Source organism: Oncorhynchus masou, chromosome 33 (assembly GCF_036934945.1).
Source record: "Oncorhynchus masou masou isolate Uvic2021 chromosome 33, UVic_Omas_1.1, whole genome shotgun sequence".
In the NCBI taxonomy this organism is placed as follows: Eukaryota; Metazoa; Chordata; class Actinopteri; order Salmoniformes; family Salmonidae; genus Oncorhynchus; species Oncorhynchus masou.
The window spans coordinates 41,652,021-41,676,059 of NC_088244.1; the positions used below are offsets into that span (position 1 = coordinate 41,652,021).

Sequence of the window (24,039 nt, forward strand, 5' to 3'; positions counted from 1 at the left end):
TTAATGCTGTGAAAGGATTTCCTATTCACAAAATCGGCCTCATGGGCACCTGAGGGGGCTTTTATCCTTATGTGTGTGCAGTCCACTGCACCAATGACATTGGGGAAACCTGTCACACAAAGTAATGAGTATCCTACTATGTGTTAACAGTTGTCCTGTAATTTGTAGATCCTCTTACCTGCAATCCTATAGAACTCCTCTTTGATGTCACAGAGTCTTCTGTGGCCAGGGAAGGAGATGAAGACATCTGCTAATGCTTTGATAGCCAGACACACACTCCTTATTGTGCGGCAAATTGTGGCCTTGTTCAGCTGTTCTGCATCCCCCACTGATTACAGGAAGGCTCCACTAGCAAAAAAGCGCAAGGCCACACAAACCATTTGCTCCACACTCAGTGCATGGCTCCGTGCAGTGCGGTGCTTAATCCTGGGACCCAGTAGTCTGCATAGATACCTGATGCCATCTGCAGAAAACCTGTATCTTTCATATAGATGGTCATCAGGGAAGGCCAGTGGGTCCAACCGGTCCCTGAAGACCCTTTCTCGCCTGAAGGCTCTCCTCAGCACAAGTGCTTCTTCATCCACCACATCTCGCACGAATGGGCATGCCATTGTCAGAGCAGAAAGGAACACACAATTTTGGGCCTTCATATAGGCTAGTGGCCACACCTGGTGCTGGGGGTGGGCAAAAGAGGGCGATGCCTTATAACGATGACTTGGTTGTACTGATTGCTGGGAAAATAAAAAAACCTTAGAAAGATGCCACCGTCCTGTGTGCTCACAATAAGAGCTCATATGTCATGGCTCACTTGACTTTACGAGAATATACCTAATTTTTATTTTGAGCTGTGTCATCTTCTTGGAGCTGGGGGAGGAACGAAAAATAATGATTAATACATTTTTGTTACAGTTAGCATACAGTGTACATTGAAGGCATATCTCACCTCCCTCTCAAGTTTTTTTATTTCAAGGTCCAGTTTCCTAATTGTCCTCTTTTTTATTTCGGACTCCAGTGCAAGATTTTCCATCTTTTTCTTCTTGTACTGAATGTCTGTGTCTGCCAGTTCTATTTGGCGCCGGAGGTGGTTGCCATACAACTTTCTGATAGCTTGTGAGCTCTGTGAACACAATACAATTAGCGCAGCTGGAATTTGGCAGGATGTGGTGTCCTTTTATTAATACGCACTGTTGCCAGGCTGGTTTTCCCACTGTATAGCATCTGGGTCCTGTAAAATAAATTAGATTTTTTGATTTTGATGAGGACTCCTCACCATTGTAGAGTAAATAGTACTTTCAGTCTTAACATGATACCTCATGCCTTCTGGAATCCAGAGAGATGGTCTCCTCCTCATCATCGTCTCCATCATGTGCTGTTGCTGCTGCACTGGGGCCTTCACCCTATCACATTTAATCGGATTCATATTGAAGCTAGTAGACAAGACATGCCAGGCCTACAGTATGCCTTTGATGGAGTACTCACTGGATCAGCATCGTCTGGTGCTTGTGCTGGTGGCTCTAACAGGAACACAGTGCTGCCAGACACTGCAAGGCAATAGGTAAACCAAAGTCAGACAGTCCAAATTGATTCAATATGAATGTGGTTGTATCCCATGTAGAGATGGAAGGACATACCTTGAATGAAGCGGGTGGCATCTTGGGAGGAACCTATGCTCGTCTCTTTCCCCCAGGGATCCCCTCTAAGACGGGCCTGCCTTTATTTAGCTCCAAGGCCATGTCCTCTGCTGGGGTAAGGTCAGCCTTTGGTGACCCACCACCCGTGCCTTGTCTGTGGGTATTCTTTTTCACTGCTAAAACAGTACAGACAATGTGTGAGCAGGCACCTTCTGGGTACAATATATGCTTGTGCTTTGTTAAATATTAGTCAGGGACCATACCATTCTGCAGAATGTTCTTGTATTTGATTTTGACCTGCTGCCATGTCCGTTTTGGCCCGTTCATGTTTAATCTACACACACACACACACACATTTAATGGAGTCACACTGCAAAAAATTACTTGGTATTTTTGTCTTGTTTTCAGTAAAAATATCAAAAAATTTATCATAGCTTTATACAGTGTGATGGAGTTACTTTACACAATTTCACTCATATCTGCAGTGCATTTCAATTAAAAATTTAACCGTTTCATAATTACAGTACAACTGCATTTTTGGAGATGTGAATTAAATATTTGAATTGTAATGGTGATGTTTCAGCGGAGCGGTGAGTGTGTAATTGTGCACTACTTACGCATTCAGGCGGTCTGCAATACTTTGCCACGCTTTTTCTCTTTGCTTTATCACTGTGGCGGTGTTGCCTTTCTTCTTAATTATATCTTTTACCTCCTCGTATGCCTCCATGAGGATTTGTGCTTCCTACGGGGAAAAGTACGCGGCTCTAGTTGCCATGGTAAATCAGTTAATCTGTGATCTGTGGCGGGGTCTATTTGAGTGAGCCGTGAGCGCGCACCTATCCAGGATTGGTTTCACCTGGCTTAATGAATCCGTGTCTGCTCATCCTGGCTTGGTCTTTGTGCAACCAATTAAGCCTGGACGCACATGTTTTGGCTTCATTGAGCTCAGCTGAGTCATTTATCCCGGATGTCTTAATTCTACTTTTGTGCAACAGGCCCCAGATTGGGTCTGCTGGATGATTGGGATAACTTCCTGATCCTATGATTGTGATGAGATTGACAGTGTGATAAGGGCTCATTTGAAACATTTTTTTGAACATTTACATTACATTTAAGTCATTTGGCAGACGCTCTTATCCAGAGCGACTTACAAATTGGTGAATTCACCTTATGACATCCAGTGGAACAGCCACTTTACAATAGTGCATCTAAATCATTTAAGGGGGGGGGGGTGAGAAGGATTACTTTATCCTATCCTAGGTATTCCTTAAAGAGGTGGGGTTTTCAGGTGTCCCCGGAAGGTGGTGATTGACTCCGCTGTCCTGGCGTCGTGAGGGAGTTTGTTCCACCATTGGGGGGCCAGAGCAGCGAACAGTTTTGACTGGGCTGAGCGGGAACTGTACTTCCTCAGTGGTAGGGAGGCGAGCAGGCCAGAGGTGGATGAACGCAGTGCCCTTGTTTGGGTGTAGGGCCTGATCAGAGCCTGGAGGTACTGCGGTGCCGTTCCCCTCACAGCTCCGTAGGCAAGCACCATGGTCTTGTAGCGGATGCGAGCTTCAACTGGAAGCCAGTGGAGAGAGCGGAGGAGCGGGGTGACGTGAGAGAACTTGGGAAGGTTGAACACCAGACGGGCTGCGGCGTTCTGGATGAGTTGTAGGGGTTTAATGGCACAGGCAGGGAGCCCAGCCAACAGCGAGTTGCAGTAATCCAGACGGGAGATGACTCTTTGACATTTGTTTTATAGATTTGCATTGGGAATATTGATAGTAGTAGTAATTTGTCATACAGTAAATCATTTGTTTGGATTTCTTGAAATGCTTGTCTGGATTTCCATAATCAGAGATGAACTGAGTTGTGGTTCTGATCTGTCCTTTTTCAAGGTTATGGTGGAGATGGTATCTAAATGCATGGAAGAGATAATTTGCCAAATGGTGTGGACCTTAAATCCATCCACCTTTAACCGGCTGAAGAAATGGCGTTCCCTACGGCCTTGTCCTGCACAACTTCTATCGAGAGACCCGAGTCCGAGCCAGCAACTGGGGTACAGCATCCAGTTGAAGTTATCGACAGCCTTTTCTCTCATGCCTTTTCTCTCAGGAGTACAACAGAAGTCCACGTGGAGAGAGATTCGTTCCAAAACCTTTCTCATATTGCTGGTATACCGGTTGGCAAATGGACAAGACATAATAGGACTGGGAATCAGGTGAGAATCAGGTGGGAATCAGGTGAGACATTGAAATTGGGACATTGTCATGGGCCATCCACTTTGAACTGTGAAACTATCTGAAGAAGAAAAATTAAGAAACACCAGAAGATTGAGTGCTGGGAAAGGGAGGGGGTTGGTCAAATTGTGCCCGTAATTGACTTGTCTGAAATTGTTATTGGGGGTATCAGGTTGATTGTGGAGGTTTACACACTTCTAAATGTATTGTAATTTATGCTAAGAATGCATTGAGGTACTGATCTGTAATTATAACCCTGATGAGAAAGTTAACTAGAGTTATAGGTTGAATATATTGTATGGTAATATACATGTACATTCTGCCAGCGTTGATGTGGGTTAAGTTGAGGGTTTAATTTTGAGTGATAGAACCAATGTGAATCACTGACCAATGTCATTCTGGATTTTGGGTTGGATAATTAATTGGGTTTTGAATTATGATTAGGGAACTGAATGATAAAAAAAATACTGATTGATTTGAGTAGGTTTTTAGTATGTTAACTATATGAGTGGAGCAATTAATGTATTATGGATTGATTGCTTTGATTGTGAAATAGGTAAAAAGTTGTGTACTTAAAATGTTGACCAATGCCTATTCTCAACATGCCTTGGTGAATGGAGAAGTGAACTCTGATCCTGAGAGTGAAACTGATCACCCATTCGATGACTCATGCCTCAATAAGTTACGCATTTGGATAACTCAAGCTTAGCCTGAGTATTTAACCTGACATTATCGGCTAGTGATGTCACGTCCTGATCTTAGTTCCTTTTTTATGTCTCTATTTTGGTTTGGTCAGGGCGTGAGATGGGGTGGGCATTCTGTTTTGTTCTAGGTTTTGTACTTCTATGTGTTTGGCCTGGTATGGTTCCCAATCAGAGGCAGCTGTCAATCGTTGTCTCTGATTGAGAACCATACTCAGGTAGCCTGTTCCCACCTGTGTTTGTGGGTAGTTATTTTCTGTTTAGTGTGTTTTACACCTGACGGAGCTGTTTCAGTTGTTCTTGTTACTTGGTGTATTTAGTGTTCAGTTTAATAAATAACATGTACACGTACCACGCTGCGCTTTGGTCCTCTCCTTCCACCAATGGCCGTTACAAGTGGCCCATCCTCAAAAAGGGCTTTAGTTTAAAAAATACCCTACCCGAGATATAACAAAGCATAATCATGTTTTTCCATATCTTTTATGTCTCCCATTTATGAAATGGATGGGTGTAAAAATATTTCACTGCAAAAGTGGTTAAATTGATAGTGACACACTCCTCTCAAACTCAAAAAGTGCTAAATAATGCCTGGCTGTAGGGGGGGGATGGGCCACATAAGCTCATATTAACCGATATTGCAAGCTCTGATATCGCTACAATGTGGAAGAGAAGTAGTTTAGTTGTCTGCCCAACATACAAACATTATTAGGATATTTGAATGAGTAGGCAGAAATATCAGAAATATTTGAAATTAATTTACTTCTTTGTAACTGATTAACTTTTCACATCAAATTTGCTTTCCTTCAGTGCCTGACAAAAATAGTGTTTCTTGATGTTGTGGCAATTGTAATCGGCTCTAATGAAAACAAGTGGACTCATACAATTATTTTTTATTTCAGTCACAGGTTCCCCTGTGGATTTGATATGTCCAGCCTTTTTTAAAACTTTATTTAACCTTTATTTAACCAGGTTAGCTAGTTGAGAACAAGATCTCATCTACAACTTCGACCTGGCCAAGATAAAGCAAAGCAGTGTGACACAAATAGCAACAGAGTTACACATGGAATAAACAAGCGTACAGTCAACACAATATAAAAAAATAAAGTCTATATACAGTGTGTGCAAATGGCATGAGAAGGTAAGGCAATAAATAGGCCATAGTAGCGAAGTAATTACAATTGAGCAAATTAGATGATAGATGAGCAGATTATGATGTGCAAGTAGAAATACTGGTGTGCAAAAGAGCAGAAAAGTAAATAAAAACAATATGGGGATGAGGTAGGTAGATTGGATGGGCTATTTACAGATGTGCAATGTACAGCTGCAGTGATCGGTTAGCTGCTCAGATAGCTGATGTTTAAAGTTAGTGAGGGAAATAAAGTCTCCAACTTCAGCGATTTTTGCAATTCGTTCCAGTCACTGGCGGCAGGGTAGCCTAGTGGTTAGAGTGTTGGACTAGTAACCGGAAGGTTGCAAGTTCAAACCCCCGAGCTGACAAGGTACAAATCTGTCGTCCTGCCCCTGAACAGGCAGTTAACCCACTGTTCCTAGGCCGTCATTGAAAATAAGAATTTGTTCTTAACTGACTTACCTAGTTAAATAAAGGTAAAAAAATACTGGCAGCAGAGAACTGTAAGGAAACGCAGCCAAAGGAGGTATTGGCTTTTTTGGGGATGACCAGCGAGATACACCTGCTGGAGCTTGTGCTACGGTGGGTGTTGTTATCATGACCAGTGAGCTGAGATAAGGCAGAGCTTTACCTAGCATAGACTTATAGATGACCTGGGGCCAGTGGGTCTGGCGACGAATATGTAGCGAGGGCTAGCAGTCTAGAGCATACAGGTCGCAGTGGTGGGTGGTATAAGGGGCTTTGGTGACAAAACGGATGGCACTGTTGGAGAAACCCTGCTCCTCACAGCTACGCAAAACATTGCACAGAGAGCACATAAAGAAACGGAAGGTCAGAATAAAGGACATTTCCTCTCTATTATGGAACTGCTAGCCAAGCATGATCACACAATCAAAAGAAAAATGACAAGTCAAAGAACTGCAACATACCTTGGGTGGCTAGAGGTACAGAGGGAGATGTTTGGGGCACCGAGAGAGTTACAAAGGCTAATAGAGACACGGTGGGCATGTAGGTACAATGCTTGCAAGACAGGTTGCCAGCATTCATACGATCTAGAAGAAAAGAAAGAGAAACGCACACCTATAAAGACGAGGTGCTGGCTAGCGGAGTAGAAACTTGAAAACACTCTTGGAGCTCAGATGCAAAAATTTAATACCAACGTTTCGACAGCCAAGCTGTCTTCATCAGGGTATAATCACAAACACTGCGGGATGACTCGTTTATATAGTGTCAAAGGACACAGGTGTCTGTAATCATGGCCAGGAGTGGCTTAATATCATTGGTTAATAATCAAATATTAAAATGTTATACAAAGAACAGCATACAAACAAATGGATAGCATACGATCATAGATTAATTTGACTATACAAGTTTACACACAATTACAATGGCAAAGTCACAATAATCACAAGAATGGCTTCAGATCAAAGTCTACGTTGAGACCGAAGGGCGCAAGGGTCTTTAAATTAAAGATCCAGGCAGCCTCTCGTTTTAACAATAAATTATCAAGGTCACCCCCTCTCCTAGGGAGGGTGACATGTTCGATGCCAATATAACGCAGAGACAAAATCGAGTGGCCTGCCTCCAAGAAGTGGGCCGCAACTGGATAAGTCAAGTTTTTACACCTAATGGTGCTACGGTGCTCTGAGATACGTACTTTTAATTTGCGCTTTGTTTTACCTACATAATTTTTACCACATGGACAAGTTAGAAGATAAATAACTGCCTTAGTGGAGCACGTAATAACACCTTTTATTGGGATCGATTTCCCTGTTTGTGGGTGTTTGAAGGATCTACATTTATAAGTGCCATTGCATTGAGCACAGCCATTACATTTGTAATTTCCATCCAGTAGGGGCGCAAATAGACGTTGCTCAGGAATATCTTGGGGTGGTAAATCAGAGTTTACCAATTGATCTCTGAGATTTATGCCCCGCGAGAATACGACCAAGGGAAGGTCCGAAAACACATTACCAAGACTATCATCGGATTTTAGGATGTGCCAATGTTTGTGAACAATTCCCTTAATTTGTTCAGAGCACTTTGAATAACGGGTAGTTAGAACGCAAGAATGCTTCTTTTTGCGAGATTTACCTTGAAAAAGGTCATGTCTCGTTTTGTTTTGAATTTTCTCAATGGCAATATTAATCTGATCATTCTTGTAGCCCCTCTCCTTGAACTTTCTTTGCTTTTCAGCCATATTTCTGTCGAAATCGGACTGTTTTTTGCAAATTCTTTTGATTCGACAGAATTGGCTGTAGGGCAAACTGTTTTTCAAGGGAAGTGGGTGACAACTATCAGCCCTCAGCAAACTGTTACGATCAGTAGGTTTCCTGTAAAGATCAGTGTATAAAACATTATCATCACACAAGATCAGAAGATCAAGAAAACTGATTTGACGTGTATCAAATTGCATAGTAAATCTCAGATGCTCAGAACAGGAGTTAAGAAAAGCATGGAACACCTGGAGCTGTTTAGCATCACCCCTCCATAGAACAAAAATATCATCAATATACCGTTTCCAAATAATGATGTGAGGCAAGAAAACATTTTTGAGAGGATTGAAAATAGACTGTTTCTCCATGTAGCCCACATACAAATTAGCATAGTTAGGAGCCATGGGGGATCCCATAGCAGTCCCTTTGATCTGAATAAAGAAGTCATTTAGAAACATGAAATAGTTATGATGCGTGAGTACTATTTCAGCCAATGTTACAATGCATGCACTGGAAGGTAGTTCATTAGGGTCACGTTGTAAAAGAAAATGTTCCATAGCTTCAATACCGCCCTCGTGTGGAATATTAGTGTATAACGACTCAACATCAAAAGTAACTAGCAAGGTATTCTCAGGGAGAGGATCAAGAGATTCAATGATAGAGATCATACTGCTGGTGTCCTTTACAAAGGAGGGTAGCTGTTCTCCGAGTGGTCTAATAAAAAAGTCAACAAAAGTAGATAGAGGGGCTGTTACTGCATCAATGCCCGCTACAATAGGGCGCCCTGGAGGTTGTGTAACATTCTTGTGTAATTTCGGCAAAGTATAGAAAGTGGCAATTTTAGGGTGTTGAATAGCCAAAAATGCATGTTCTTTTTTGGTTATCTGACCAGAACTTAAATACCCGTCTAGGACAGACAGGATAGTATTCTGAAATTGGGAAGTGGGATCACTTCTGAGTTTCTTGTAAAAGGTGGCATCGAACATGTCACCCTCCCTAGGAGAGGGGGTGACCTTGATAATTTATTGTTAAAACGAGAGGCTGCCTGGATCTGTAATTTAAAGACCCTTGCGCCCTTCGGTCTCAACGTAGACTTTGATCTGAAGCCATTCTTGTGATTATTGTGACTTTGCCATTGTAATTGTGTGTAAACTTGTATAGTCAAATTAGTCTATGATCGTATGCTATCCATTTGTTTGTATGCTGTTCTTTGTATGACATTTTAATATTTGATTATTAACCAATGATATTAAGCCACTCCTGGCCATGATTACAGACACCTGTGTCCTTTGACACTATATAAACGAGTCATCCCGCAGTGTTTGTGATTATACCCTGATGAAGACAGCTTGGCTGTCGAAACGTTGGTATTAAATTTTTGCATCTGAGCTCCAAGAGTGTGCGGCTCTCTTTTATTTTTCTTTTCAAATGCCAGCATTCATACACCTACTCAAATAAATATCTGAAGAGAGAAATGGTGACAGAGCTGTAGAGGCAAGAGTTCTATTAGCCCAAATAGATCTAAACTTTGTTGGCCAATGTTTTGGTGAGATAAAACATCTGTCAGATATTTTACCGTCCCCACAACTGGATTTGGGCATGGCTGTTACTCTTGTTGATTTTCTTGTTGCCACATTGAACAGTTTTAGAGAGGGCTCTCTCTTTAATGAGATTTGGGACAATACTGTGACCCTTGCCGAGCAATGCAACATCATTGTTGCACCTCCAGGCCGTCCAGGTCACACCAAGCTCTAGGCTTGAGGGGTATTACATTTCCACTCCAATCGTTCGAAGATAGGTCAACACAGATAAGGAGTCATTTCGGGCAGGTCCATTCATTCCAATTGTTGACGTGCTTCTCTCTGAATTGAAGAGAAGATTTTATAAAGAAAATTGTGTCATAATGCAAAGGATAGAAGCCCTGAATCCCTGCAGTCCCACATTTTGTGAGAAAAATGTAGTGTTTCCATTTGCCTCAAAATACAACTGCAGCACTGAGGATGTAGAATATGAGATGCCTCAGCTTAAGCAAATTCTTGATAGAAAGCAAACTAGTGGCTTGGAAACACCAACCAGTTTAATAGAGCACACAGTCTTCCTTGAGTCATATAGGGAGGTATTCCACGAGATGTTTAAACTTAGCAAAATTGCATTTGCATTACCTGTGAGCACTGCAGCATGTAGGCACAGTTTTTCTGTGCTAAAGTTAATCAAGACTTTCTTTAGAAATACAATGAGTGACAAGCGATTGAGCAATTTGGGGGTGTTAAGTGTAGAATCCAGAAGGGCTAGGGCCATAAATCTTGATGATTTTGTGGATGTGTTCGCCAATCAATGTACTCCTTCAAATTAAAGCTGTATATTTGTCTTTTTAAGGAAAAGGACAACTAGCCTATTTGAAGAACAATGAATCGCCCAACACATGTATATACAGATGCATAACACATTAAAACAGGATTGTTGTGGAACTCAAAATGTTAACTGTACTGGTACTAGTCAATGCACATTAGATAATTAGTAACATTAACTGTAAAAGAAGAAACCAAAGTATATCAGTATGCGATTCCTTAACTCTCAATTTGACATAGTTTTCAACTAGCCTATATACGACAACAGCATAATAAAATTCCTGAAATTCAGTTATGGCTTTTGGTTTTGGTGTGTTACCCCAAAATTTTCAGTGGCCTATCTGGCCACCCCTATTAAACATTTCTGGGGGCGCTACTGCTTAGTGGGCCTTCACATGTTATAGGAATTGCACCTTTCCGGTGTCAATGCCATCCTGAATCTCCCAGAACTGTCCTCAATAGGCCCACTCCACCATCAGTCCTTCCCATTGGCAGTTAGTACAGACAGAGACAACATGGAACTGGACTGCCACATGTCAGGCCATTCAACAGCCAAAATCTGGAAAGTGTTGGTGTGCAATTGCCCTCATATGTACCTTTTTTGCTATCACCCATGGCTGGCCAAGCCCATGTGACACCTGAACAGGACTCGCATGTGAAGAATGAGCTCTCATGCTGGGGTGACTCATGCAGTGGTCTGCGAAACTGTTCCGTAATCTCAGAACAGACGAGTTATATTTTTAATAAGAATCTTTGAGAACTAACACACCAAAATAAATCAGTCAGGGAGAATGTAACATTCCAAAAATGGAATTCATGGCATGGGGACCCCATATATTCCATGGCATGGGGACCCCATGGAGACACTCAGACAGCATAAGAACACGGCATAAGCCATGGCAAAATGTGTAGAATTGCAGGAAAATTGTGTTTCTGCGGCCAATACGTCACGCCACTGCATAAAGGTGGAGATCTATCACAGTTGGATAATAATCACCCTATATATAAACTTTCTGTGCTTGCTAAAGTTTTGGAGAACCTGGTGAATTCCCGGCCGAAAGACTTAATCTATAATAATTATATTATATCCCCATACTAATCCAGATTTATCTCAGCCGCAACCAAGGTGATCAGTGATCTTCAGAATGCACAGGACAAAAAACAGCATTGTGTTTCACTCATTATTGTCACAATGTATGAAATCAACAATTGCTCTTTTGGAATGCAATTAATGAGAATTCAGTGTGGAAAATGAGACGTTTGCATTTCTCCTCTGTAAAAAAGTATATCAGCTGATATATCGGTATTGGAATGTTTTGTACCCCCAAAAATCGGTATCGAACCCCAAAGAATAATCATATCGGTTGGGCTCTACAAAATCACCTCTCTGACAGAACTCAGTGTGTGGCACAGGAGGGCATGAGATTAGAGTTCGTCCAGAATGTTAGCTAGTTGTGCAAGTTAGTTAGTCGCCAGAACTACAACCAACCCTGGCTACTTTGTCTCCTCACCCTGTTAGGTCACACTAATGTCTTGGTCACCTCAAAGACTTTGAATTAACCTTGCACATTTAGTTTCAGTGGGTGAAAGAGGGGAAATGTTGGAGTTGGATATTTACGCTACTCGACGAGCTGACTGTTGTACTACAGGTTGCTTTCCTGTAATTTGGTTACGCTACTGTGTGCTTGTGTCGTTAAAGGCTATTTATTATATTTTGCAGAAATGGCAATTGTTGATATGTTGTGTGTGAATGTGTCACCTCTACTCCCGCTCCTCCTCTCTGGCGCTCGTTGTCGCCAGTTAATTCATTATTACACACACCTGCCACCATCGTTACGCACACCTGCACCTCATGAAACTCACCTGGACTCCATCACCTTCCTGATTACCTCCCCTACATCTATCTCTCCCTTTGGTTCTTTCCCCAGGTGTTATTGACTCTATTTTTGTGTCTTTTAGATATCAGCTGATGTAAGAAGGGCTTTATAAATAAATTTTAAAATGTAAAACATGAACACACATTGAAAAGCTAGTTGGCTTCAGCTTTTGAAACACAACAGGGGCATGGCAGTGCCACTCATGGTTCTAGTTTTACCAAGAGCTAATAAACAAGGGCAATGTACACATGGTGTACAAAACATTAAGAACACCTTCCTAATATTGAGTTGCATCCCCCTTGCCCTCAGAATGGCTTAAATTCATTACTTTTCTAATATAGAGTTCCACTCCCCCCCTCCCACCCTTGCCCTCAGAATGACCTCATTTCATTGGGACATGGCCTCTACAAGTTTTCCAAAGCATTCCACAGGGATGCTGGCCCATGTTGATTCCAATACTTCCCACAGTTGTGTCAAGTTGACTAGATATCCTTTGGGTGGTGGGCCATTCTTGATACACACAGGAAACTGTTGAGCATGAAAAACCCAGCAGTGTTGCAGTTCTTGAGACAATCAGGTGCGCCTGGCACCTACTACCATACCCTGTTCAAAATGGAGCCTTGTCCCTAGCCTATTAGCTGAATTTGGTGAATGTGTCAAAGTGCCATTTCCAAAAGCTTGAAACTATTATGTGCATGCCAGTCCTTGAATGTAGAGTGTGCAATATGAATTTGAGAAGGGTTACAATTCCCCATTCACAAGATATTCCATTAGTAAGTAACAATTGCTACTGGGATGTATCGCTTGATATTTGAAAAATACAATTTATCAATTACCAATTTCCTTAGCATAATATGAAAACGTATGAAAACAAGTACAATTTTTCAAGAATCAAGGGATGTTTATAATTTATTTAAAAGTAAAAAAATGTATGTACCAATCACATTATATAGCTTTAAGGGCTTTTAGCATGTCGAAATCAGAATTCACCTTCTAAAGGGAGTTTTCCGAAATTTCAATCAAAGGTCAATAGTTCTTATGTAGCTGAAGAGACGATATGACTCTTAGAAATTTCAAGCTCTACGGAAAGCCCTGTGAAGTAACCAATGCATGGAATAAGAGAGTATGAAACCTTTCCTAAAAATGTCCTAAAATAGTTCAAGTATATTGCAATTAAATTTACATTGCGACAATATCACTCAAAAAGTTCTGTATTTGAATATATTAAAAAAATATTGTACGTCTTTGTACTCGTATTCCGTGTATTGTTTACCTCACATGGCTTTACGTTGAGCTTATATAAACATTTTAAGATGGCCACCTAACTCTTCTTGAGCTAAGGAAAATAATTAAGATTGGATAAAAAAAATTGTGAAAACTATTGCATTGCAGAATTTCACATGTTGATGATCATTCAGAGCTAAAAAATTGTGATATAAAATCTGGCAGACTGAGAAAGGGGCAGTCTAGTACTACAATAAATGGATATGATACATGCATTTAGGTTAAAAATAAAAAGGTCACAAAAGTACACATAAATAATTGAAAGAAAATGTAATGACTGCATTCCCTACGATTGCCACTTGCAGTACATTAACCTTAATAGTTACCTATATGGATGGCCTTTTAAATTAAGTAATTACTTCACATAATCGTTAGAATACTTATTTTGTGATGCACATGGCCATCTCACATCTCACAGTATACAGCAGTCTTTTACGAAGTCTCTGAAAAATACAAGACATGCTCAACAAAACAGTAGGAAGCCTCCATACATTGCCCGACTGCATTTACCCACTGCTGCATTCTCCATCTCTCCTTGCTTTCATTTTGATTCCAGTGAGCAGTTTCCATTAAGCCTCCTCAAATGTATCATGATCCTCAACTTTCCACTGTATGAAGCAGTCCATTGCGTGAGTCTCAAACTGAAGGATCCTGAGAATATAAACATGTCATTTGAGAAAAGGTGCAACTGTAATTAAGTCCCCCTTCATTACAAGTATGCAATTGTTCAATCCCCCTCATGCATTCAGAAGCATGGGATTGTTGCAAGCATGGCTGGAGGGATTCTCCACCATAATAACACCAGTCCATTCCTTTTCAAGCCTTGAGGGGGAATGTACAAAGTGCACATTTCGGGAGAAGGGTAGAGGTCAGGCAGTTAACCCACTGTTCCTAGGCCGTCATTGAAAATAAGAATGTGTTCTTAACTGACTTGCCTAGTAAAATAAAGGTAAAAAAAAATAAATAAATAGAATACCCGCAGCTTCCTTAGTGGCTCCGGACTGGTCATCTGTTCTTCCTTTGCCGAAGCTGTGATGACATTCTGCTGCAGATTGCGGATCCCTGGTCCACTCACCCTTTCTTGACACTGATTGGAGGGGTGCTCATCCTCCTTATTCTCTGGTTGCTGTTGGTGGGATTTCACTATTATAATTTTAAAAGGGATTTCTTTGACACCATTCCGCATCCTACTGCCTTGACGATTCCGCATCCTACTGCCTTGACGTTGTGGGGAGTTCAGACAGTGCAGTCAGCATCTTGCTGTGGTTGGGCACCTGCCTTTGCTGTTCTCTTTGCTGTACTAGGACTACAGGCTCTGCTTTTCTGTGTATGGTCAGATCCTTGCAGTATCTCGTCCAAATGAAGAACACCTTTGCAGTGCCTGTTATTTTCCTTGGTGTAAGAGATACCGCCATCTTTTCTTTTCTTGGCCTCTTCAGAAGCGGGTTTCCTGGGGCAGATGGCCATGTGCTTGGTTTGGCTGAGTAGGTATGTGAATTCTCTACTGCAATGTGGACAGACATAGATTTCCTGCTCCTCATCCACTACATAAGAGACTTTCTTTGACAAAAAGGAAGACTTACTCCTCTGTGATGTGGCCCTCGGTACCAGCAGTTTTTTTTCCTTTAGTCAATTTTAAGGTGTAAGGATTGGACCCTTTAGACCCCTTAGATTTTTTTGCCTAAAATGACGTACCCAAATCTAACTGCCTATAGCTAAGGACCTGAAGCAAGGATATGCATATTCTTGATACCATTTGAAAGGAAACACTTTGAAGTTTGTGGAAATTTGAAATTAATGTAGGAGAATATAACACATTAGATTTGGTAAAAGATAATACAATGAAAAAACATTGTATTACATTTTAAATGCAAGAGAAAGGCCTAAATGTAATATTACAGGTTAGGCACAATTTAGATTTTGGCCACTAGATGGAAGCAGTCTATGTGCAAGTGTTAGACTGATTCAATGAACCATTGTATTTCTGGAAGAAAAAAAATGTGTATCAAGACTGCCCAAATGTGCCTAATTGGTTTATTAATACATTTTCAAGTTCATAACTGTGCACTCTCCTCAAACAATAGCATGGTATTATTTTACTGTAGTAGCTACTGTAAATTGGACCGTGCAGTTAGATTAACAAGAATATAAGCGTTATGCCCTTATCAGATATGTCTATGTCCTGGGAAACTTTCTCGTTACTTACAACCTCATGTTAACCACATTAGCCTATGTTAGCTCAACCGTCCCGTGGGGGGGGGACACCAATCCTGTAGAGGATAAGTATTCAGACTGTTTGCTATGAGACTTGAAATTGAGCATCTTGTTTCCGTTGATAATCCTTTAGATGTTTCTACAACTTGACAAAAGTCCACCTGTGGTAAATTAAATTGATTGGACATGATTTGGGAAGGCACACCTGTATATTTTATTTCACCTTTATTTAACCAGGTAGGCTAGCTGAGAACAAGTTCTCATTTACAACTGCGACCTGGCCAAGATAAAGCAAAGCAGTGCAACACAAAACAACAACACAGAGTTATACATGGAATAAACAAACATACAGTCAATAATACAGCAGAAAAATACTATATACAGTGTGTGCAAATGAGGTAGGATAACAGAGGTAAGGCAATAAATAGGCCATAGTGGCGAAATAATGACAATATAGCAATTAAGCGGCCGGCAAGTGTGGGTAACGATCGGTTGAAGAGCATGCATTTAGTTTTACTTGCATTTAAGTGCAGTTGGAGGCCACGGAAGGAGAGTTGTATGGCATTGAAGCTTGTCTGGAGGTTAGTTAACACAGTGTCAAAGAAGGGCCAGAAGTATACAGAATGGTGTTGTCTGCGTAGAGGTGGAAGAGCGACATTATTGATGTTTACAGAGAAAAGAATCGGCCCGAGAATTGAACCCTGTGGCACCCCCATAGAGACTGCCAGAGGTCAGGACAACAGGCCCTCCGATTTTACACATTGAACTCTGTCTGAGAAGTAGTTGGTGAACCAGGCGAGGCAGTCATTTGAGAAACCAAGGCTGTTGAGTCTGCCGATAAGAATGTGGTTATTGACAGAGTCGAAAGCCTTGGCCAGGTCGATGAATACGGCTGCATAGTATTGTCTCTTATCGATGGCTGTTATGATATCGTTTAGGACCTTGAGCGTGGCTGAGGTGCACCCATGACCAGCTCAGAAACCAGATTGCAAAGCGGAGAAGGTACGGTGGGATTTGAAATGGTCGGTGATCTATTTCTTAACTTGGCTTTCGAAAGACCTTAGAAAGGCAGGGTAGCATAGATTTAGGTCTGTAGCAGTTTGGGTCTAGAGTGTCTCTCCCTTTGAAGAGGGGGATGACCGCGGCAGCTTTCCAAACTTTGCGGATCTCAGACGATACAAAAGAGATGTTTAACAGGATGGTAATAGGGGTTGCAACAATTTCGGCAGATAATTTTAGAAATGGGGGGTCCAGATTGCCAAGAATGGCTAATTTGTAGGGGTCCAGATTTTGCAGCTCTTTCAGAACATCAGCTATTTGGATTTGGGTGAAGGAGAAATGGGGGAGGCTCGAGCAAGTTGCTGTGGGGGGTGCAGGGCTGTTGACCGGGGTAGGGGTAGCCAGGTGGAAAGCATGGCCAGCTGTAGAAAATTATTATTGAAATTCTCAATTATCGCGGATTTATCGGTGGTGACAGTTATTCCTACCCTCAGTGGGCAGCTGGGAGGAGGTGCTCTTATTCTCCATGGACTTTACAGTGGCCCTGAACTTTTGGAGTTTGTGCTACAGGATGCAAATTTCTGTTTGGAAAAGGTAGCCTTTGCTTTCCTAAAGGTGTATATTGGTTCCTAACTTCCCTGAAAAGTTGCATATATTGGGGGCTATTTGAAGCTAATGCAGTACGCCACAGTTTTTGTGCTTGTCTTTTATTTTTTTTAAAAATGTATTTACCCCTTTTTCTCCCCAATTTCGTCGTATCCAATTGTTAGTAGCTACTATCTTGTCTCATCGCTACAACTCGGGAGACACAAAGGTTGAAAGTCATGCGTCCTCCGATACACAACCCAACCAAGCCGCACTACTTCTTAACACAGCGCGCATCCAAACCGGAAGCCAGCTGCACCAATGTGTCGGAGGAAACACAGCAGTTGCTGGTGCACGGTGCGACAAGGATATCCCTACCGGCCAAACCCTCCCTAACTCGGACAACGCTAGGCCAATTGTGCGTTGCCCCACGGACCTCCTGGGCGCGAACCCAGAGTCTCTGGTGGCACAGCTGGCGCTGCAGTACAGCGCCCTTAACCACTGCGACACCCGGGAGGCCGTTTTTGTGCTTGTCAAGAGCAGTTAGGTCTGGAGTGAACCAGGGGCTATATCTGTTCCTGGTTCTACATTTTTTGAATGGGGCGTGCTTATTTAAGATGGTGAGGAAAGCACTTTTAAAGAATTACCAGGCATCCTCTACTGACGGAATGAGATCAATGTCCTTCCAGGATACCCCGGCCAGGTCGAATAGAAAGGCCTGCTCGCTGAAGTGTTTTAGGGTGCGTTTTACAGTGATGAGCGGTGGTCGTTTGACCGCAGACCCATTACGGATGCAGGCAATGAGGCAGTGATCGCTGAGATCCTGGTTGAAGACAGCAGAGGTGTATTTGGAAGGCAGGTTGGTTAGGATGATATCTATGAGGGATCCCGTGTTTATGGATTTGGAGTTGTACCTGGTAGGTTCATTGATAATTTGAGTGAGATTGAGGGCATCAAGCTTAGATTGTAGGACGGCCGGGGTGTTAAGCATGTCCCCGTTTAGGTCACCTAACAGCATGAGCTCTGAAGAAAGATGGGGGGCAATCAATACACATATGGTGTCGAGCACAGCTGGGGGCAGAAGGTGGTCTATAGCAAGCGGCAACGGTGAGAGACTTGTTTCTGGAAAGGTGGATTTTTAAAAGTAGGAGCTCAAATTGTTTGGGCACAGACCTGGATAGTAAGGCAATACTCTGCAGTAGATTGCATCTCCGCCCCCTTTGGCAGTTCTATCTTGTTGGAAAATGTTATAGTTAGGGATGGAAATTTCAGGGTTTTTGGTGGTTTTCCTAAGCCAAGATTCAGACACAGTTAGGACATCCGGGTTGGCAGAGTGTGCTAAGGCAGTGAATAAAACAAACTCAGGGAGAAGGCGATATATAAGGTCCCACAGTTGACAGTGCATGTCAGAGGAAAAATCCGTTACTCCAGCACTCCACCAATCAGGCGTTTATGGTAGAGTGACCAGCGAAAGCCACTCCTCAATAAAAGGCAAATGACAGCCTGCTTGGAGTTTGCCAAAAGGCACCTAAATGACTCAGACCATGAGAAACAAGATTCTCTGGTCTAATGAAACCAAGATTGAACTCTTTGGCCTGAATGCCAAGCGTCACATCTTGAAGAAACCTAGCACCATCCCTACGGTGAAGAATGGTGGTGGCAGCATGGTGGTGGCAGCATCATGCTGTGTAGATGTTTTTCTGTGGCAGGGACTGGGAAACTAGTCAGGATTGAGGGAAAGATGAACGGAGCAAAGTACAGAGCGATTGTTGATGACAACCTGCTCCGGAGCACTCAGGACCTCAGACTGGGGAAAGGTTTTACCTTCCAACAGGACAACATTCCACGCAGCCAAGACAATGCAGGAGTGGCTTTGGGACCTTGTCTCTGAATGATCTTGAATGGCCCAGCCAGGGCCCGGACTTGAACCCGATCGAACATCTCTGGAGTGCCCTAAAAATAGCTGTGCAGCGATGCTCCCCATCCAACCTGACAGATCTTGAGAGGATCTGCAGAGAAAAATTGGAGGAACTGCCCACATACAGCTGTGACAAGCTTGTAGCATCATACCTAAAAAGACTTGAGGCTGTAATCACTGCCAAAGGTGTTTTAACAATGTACTGAGTAAAGGGTCTGATTACTTATGTAAATGTAATATTTCAGTTTTTTTTATACATTTGCAAAAATTAAAATTAAGATGGGTTTGAGGCCATCTTGCATATTTAAAAGCTGTTTCACAACAGCGTCCAATTCTAGTTCAGTTTTGATTTGGCGTAGAAGAGGTGTTGTCAAGGGTTGACCAGGTCTCTCTTTTCCTGTGCGAGGAGCAGCCTCTTCTTTAAGAGCCTGACTGATCTGGGCAAGATTAATAATCATTGCATCCAGTCCAACTACCTCACATCTACTGACAGTGCTTGTTGACACAATCTTCCCCATCAATATAAAAGCTGAGGTTCTCTGAGATGTTACTAGAGATATTGAGCATATATTCCTCCTCTTGGTCCCCTACATTCTTAAGAAATGCTATTGAGCTCTTGTTGGAGGGATCGTGTTGAGATGTAATAGGAGGTAGCTTCAGAGGTTCTGCCACCTGCAACAGAGGGGCTTCCTTACCTTTGAGTCACAGGTGGTGCTCGTGCATCCTGCACTGATGTTGCTGTATGTTTGTATGCAAATCAAAAACCTTTTTGCAATCCTTGCAAGTGTGACCACCCTGCAATTATCTATGTTCATGTGATGTGGATGCCTGTTCTCCCTCTGTCAAAACAGAGGCACTGGAGCTACTGGGAGAAGAAACACGTTCTGGACCGTCACTCTGAGGGGAAGAACTTAAAGGGCCCACAGGCTATATTAAAGTTCCAGGCCTTGCCTTTGCATTTTTGTGTCTCCTCTCATGCCGCCGGCGGCCAATCTTAGAGCCACAGGACTTGATGCAGTACTTACACTTGAATATGTGTGCGTGGTAATTAGCTAATATATATGTGACGTTCTAAGTCTTGCTTGCTGGTAAAATGTCTCTCAGAATTGGCAGGGAAATAAGTCCTGGAGCTCTACATTAGGGTTGTGGTCAGGATCCTGTAGAATCTCAGGGTTTGTCGAACGGTAGACCAATCCTAAATCCTGCTTCAGACCACAGCCTTTGGCCTTAGGTTCTTGGCAACTCGTGTTTGAATCTGCCAGCTCATCAGTTTCCATGGGCTTAAAATAAAGATTGCAGTGACTTTCCTCTGGCTCCTTCTCCCCATCTCCTCCTCCTCCACATTTTCACCATCCCCCAATTATGAAATATATCAAGTGTGAAAGTTGTCCATGGCCTTGGGAAGCTGCGTACCCTTTTCTGTGACACATACACTTTGTGCAGGGATCGGCAGGTGGGAGAACATATATACAAATTAAGATCCTGTAATTTAATATCTATTCAGACTAAGTGCCTCATATTGACAGTGCAAATATATCACGCTAGTCAGAACTCAACATTTCCACTTGCCTGTTGGCCCGACAATGTCTTCTGAACATCGGGCCAGTTAATCAATCTTTCCAATGGCCCGCTCTGACCAGTACACTTTTAAAAGTGCACAAAAGAAAAATAATATTTTAGGGGCAATCTGGGAATGGTGCTCTGAACATATTAAGGGAATCATTCGCAAACATTGGCACATTCTAAGATCCGATGACAGTATCGGTAAGGTTTTCTGACCCGCCCTCTTTTGTATTCTCGTGGGGCAGACATTTCTAGAATCAATTGGTAAGCTCTGATTTACCAACCCAGAATACCCCTGCACAATGTATATTTGCAACTCTACTGGATGGAAACTAGAAGTATAATGACTGTGCTCAATCCAATAGCACTTACAAATGTACAGTTGAAGTCTGAACTTTACATACACTTATGTTGGAGTCATTAAAACTCGCTTTTCAACCACTCCACAAATTTCTTGTTAACAAACTATAGTTTTGGCAAGTCGGTTAGGACATCTACTTTGTGCATGACACAAGTCATTTTTCCAAAAATTGTTTACAGACAGTTAATTTCACTTATAATTCATGTTATCACAATTCCACACCATCCCAACCATGAAGCATCCGGGTGGCAGCATCATGTTGAGTGGGGTCCTCTGATGCAGGAGGGACCACTGCACTTCACAAAATAGATAGCATCATGAGGGAGGAAAATTGTGGATATATTGAAGCAACATCTCAAGACATCAGTCAGGAAGTTAAAGCTTGGTCGCAAATGGGTCTTCCAAATAGAAAATGACCCCAAGCATACTTCCAAAGTTGTGGCAAAATGGCTTAAGGACAACAAATCATGCTATTGGAGTGGCCATCACAAAGCTCTGACCTCAATCCTATAGAAAATTTGTGGGCAGAACTGAAAAAGCTTGTGCGAGGAAGGAGCCTGACTCAGTTACACCAGCTCTGTCAGGCGGAATGGGCCAAAATTCACCCAACTTAGTGTGGGAAGCATGTGGAAGGCTATCCGAAAGATTTGACCCAAAACAATTTATAGGAATGCTAACCAAATACTAATTGAGTGTATGTAAGTGTATGACCCACTGGGAATGTGATGAAAGAAATAAAATCTGACCTAAGACAGGGAATTTTTACACAGAATAAATTGTGAAAAACTGAGTTTAAATGTAGATCCTTTAAACATCCCCAAACAGGGAAACGGATCCCAAACAAAGGCGTTATCAAGTGCTCCACTAGGGCAATTATTTATAACTTATAACTTGTCCTTGTGGTAAAAATGATGTGGGTAAAACGAAGCGTGAATTAAAATTATAAATCTCGGAGCATCAGAGCACCATTAGGTGCAAAAACTCGACGTACCCTGTTGGGGCCCATTTTTTGGAAGCAAACCACTCCATATCGTCCCTACGTTATATCAGCATCGAACATGTCACCCTCCCTAGGAGATGACCTCGACAATATATTGTTAAAACGAGAGGCTGCCTGGATCTTTCATTTAAAGACCATTGCTCCCTTCATTCTCAACGTAGACTTTGATCTGAAGCCATTCTTGTGAATAGTGATTTTGCTATTAATTGTAAATGTTTGTAGGACTATGTCGCCAAATTGTATCTATGATCGCATGCTATCCACTCATGTTTTTTGTATGTTCTATTTATATCTGAAGATTAACCAATGATATCAAGCCACACCCAGCCATGATTGCAGACACCTGTGTGTGTCATTTGACACTATACAAACTAGTGTGTTTCATTATTATCAGGACAAGACCCAGATGCAGTTCGAATCAGATGTTCATTTACAAAACAGGCATTGGTCAGTAATCTAGGGAAGTGTCAGTAAGGTACAGAACGGCAGGCAGGCAGAGGCCAGTAATCCAGGGCAGTGTCAGGAAGGTACAGAACGGCAGGCAGGCTCAGGGTAGGCAGAATGGTCAAAACCAGGAGGACTAGAAAACAGCAACTATAGACACTCAAACACAGGATAACATAATGGTAGGATTTGACAAGACAAACTAGCATTAGACCAACAGAAAACACATGTATAAATACACAGGAGATAATGGGGACAAATGGGAGACACCTGGTGGGGGAGGAGACAAGCACAAGACAGGTGAAACAGATCCGGGTGTGACAATTATACCCTAATGAAGACAGCTTGTCTGTCGAAACGTTGGTTATTATTTCATTTGAGCTCCTAGAGTGTGCGGTTCTCCTTTTCAAGCAATCTGGGAATGGTTGTAACGATCGTCTTCGGGGGAAAGAGAGGAGGACCAAAGCGCAGCGTGGTAAGTGTTCATGATGATGTTTAATTAAAACTCAGAACACTAAACAATAAATGACAACGTGAATTTACAAAACCGAAACAGTACCGTGTGGCCCAAACACACACGGAAACAAACACCCACAAACCAAAAGAGAAACCCAGGCTACCTAAGTATGATTCTCAATCAGGGACAACAATTGACAGCTGCCTCTGATTGAGAACCATACTAGGCCGAACTCAAAAACCAACATAGAAAAACAAACAAACTCACGCCATGACCATACTAAAACAAAGACAAAGGAACCAAAGGAACCAAGGTCAGACAAACAACAAAGGAACCAAGGTCAGAATGTGACGGTACCCCCCCCCCCCAAAGGTACTTGAACCTATAGGGGAGGGTCTGGGTGGGCGTCTGTCCGCGGTGGCGGCTCTGGCGCGGGACTTGGACCCCACTTCACCATAGTTTTTTTACGCCTCTTCACCCGCCTCCGTGGCTTCTTTAGGGCGGCGACCCTCGCCACCGCCCTTGGACTGGGGACCAACGCCACGGGTCCCAAATGGACGGGAGATTCCGGCAGCGCCGGACAGATGGGAGACTCCGGCAGCTCCGGACAGACGGGAGACTCCGGCAGCTCCGGACAGGCGGGAGACTCCGGCAGCGCCGGAGTGAAGGGCGATTCTGGCATCGCCTGGCTGACTGATGACTCCCGCAGCTGACGGCTCTGGCGGCTCCTGGCTGACTGGCTGACTGGCGGCTGGCTGGCGGCTCTGGCGGCTCCTGGCTGACTGGCAGCTCTGGCGGCTGATGACAGACGGGAGACTCCAGCGGCTCAGGACAGACGGGAGACTCTGGCGGCTCAGGACAGACGGGAGACTCTGGCGGCGCTGGGCAGGAGGAAGGCTCTGGTGCGGGGGGCTGCCACCAGAGGGCTGGTGCGTGGAGGTGGCACCGGATAGATCAGACCGTGCAGGCGCAGTGGAGCTCTTGAGCACCGAGCCTGCCCAACCTTACCTGGTTGAATGCTCCCCGTAGCCAGGCCAGTTTGGCGAGGTGGAATAGCCCGCAGTGGGCTGTGCTGGCGAACCGGGGACAC

The 24,039-nt window shown here is 43.0% G+C and overlaps 1 long non-coding RNA gene and 1 pseudogene across 1 annotated transcript; both read right to left on the minus strand.

Moving 5' to 3' along the window:
• Positions 1-698: 698 nt before the first annotated feature.
• On the minus strand, positions 699-1,440 carry LOC135527602 (uncharacterized). The gene is made up of 3 exons (XR_010453463.1): positions 1,311-1,440; positions 944-1,225; positions 699-864 (listed from the first exon to the last, which is right to left on the minus strand). It is a non-coding gene; the product is annotated as an uncharacterized LOC135527602 (long non-coding RNA).
• A 4,935-nt stretch (positions 1,441-6,375) lies between these two features.
• On the minus strand, positions 6,376-23,631 carry LOC135527485 (PR domain zinc finger protein 2-like; annotated as a pseudogene).
• Between the last annotated feature and the right edge of the window lie 408 nt (positions 23,632-24,039).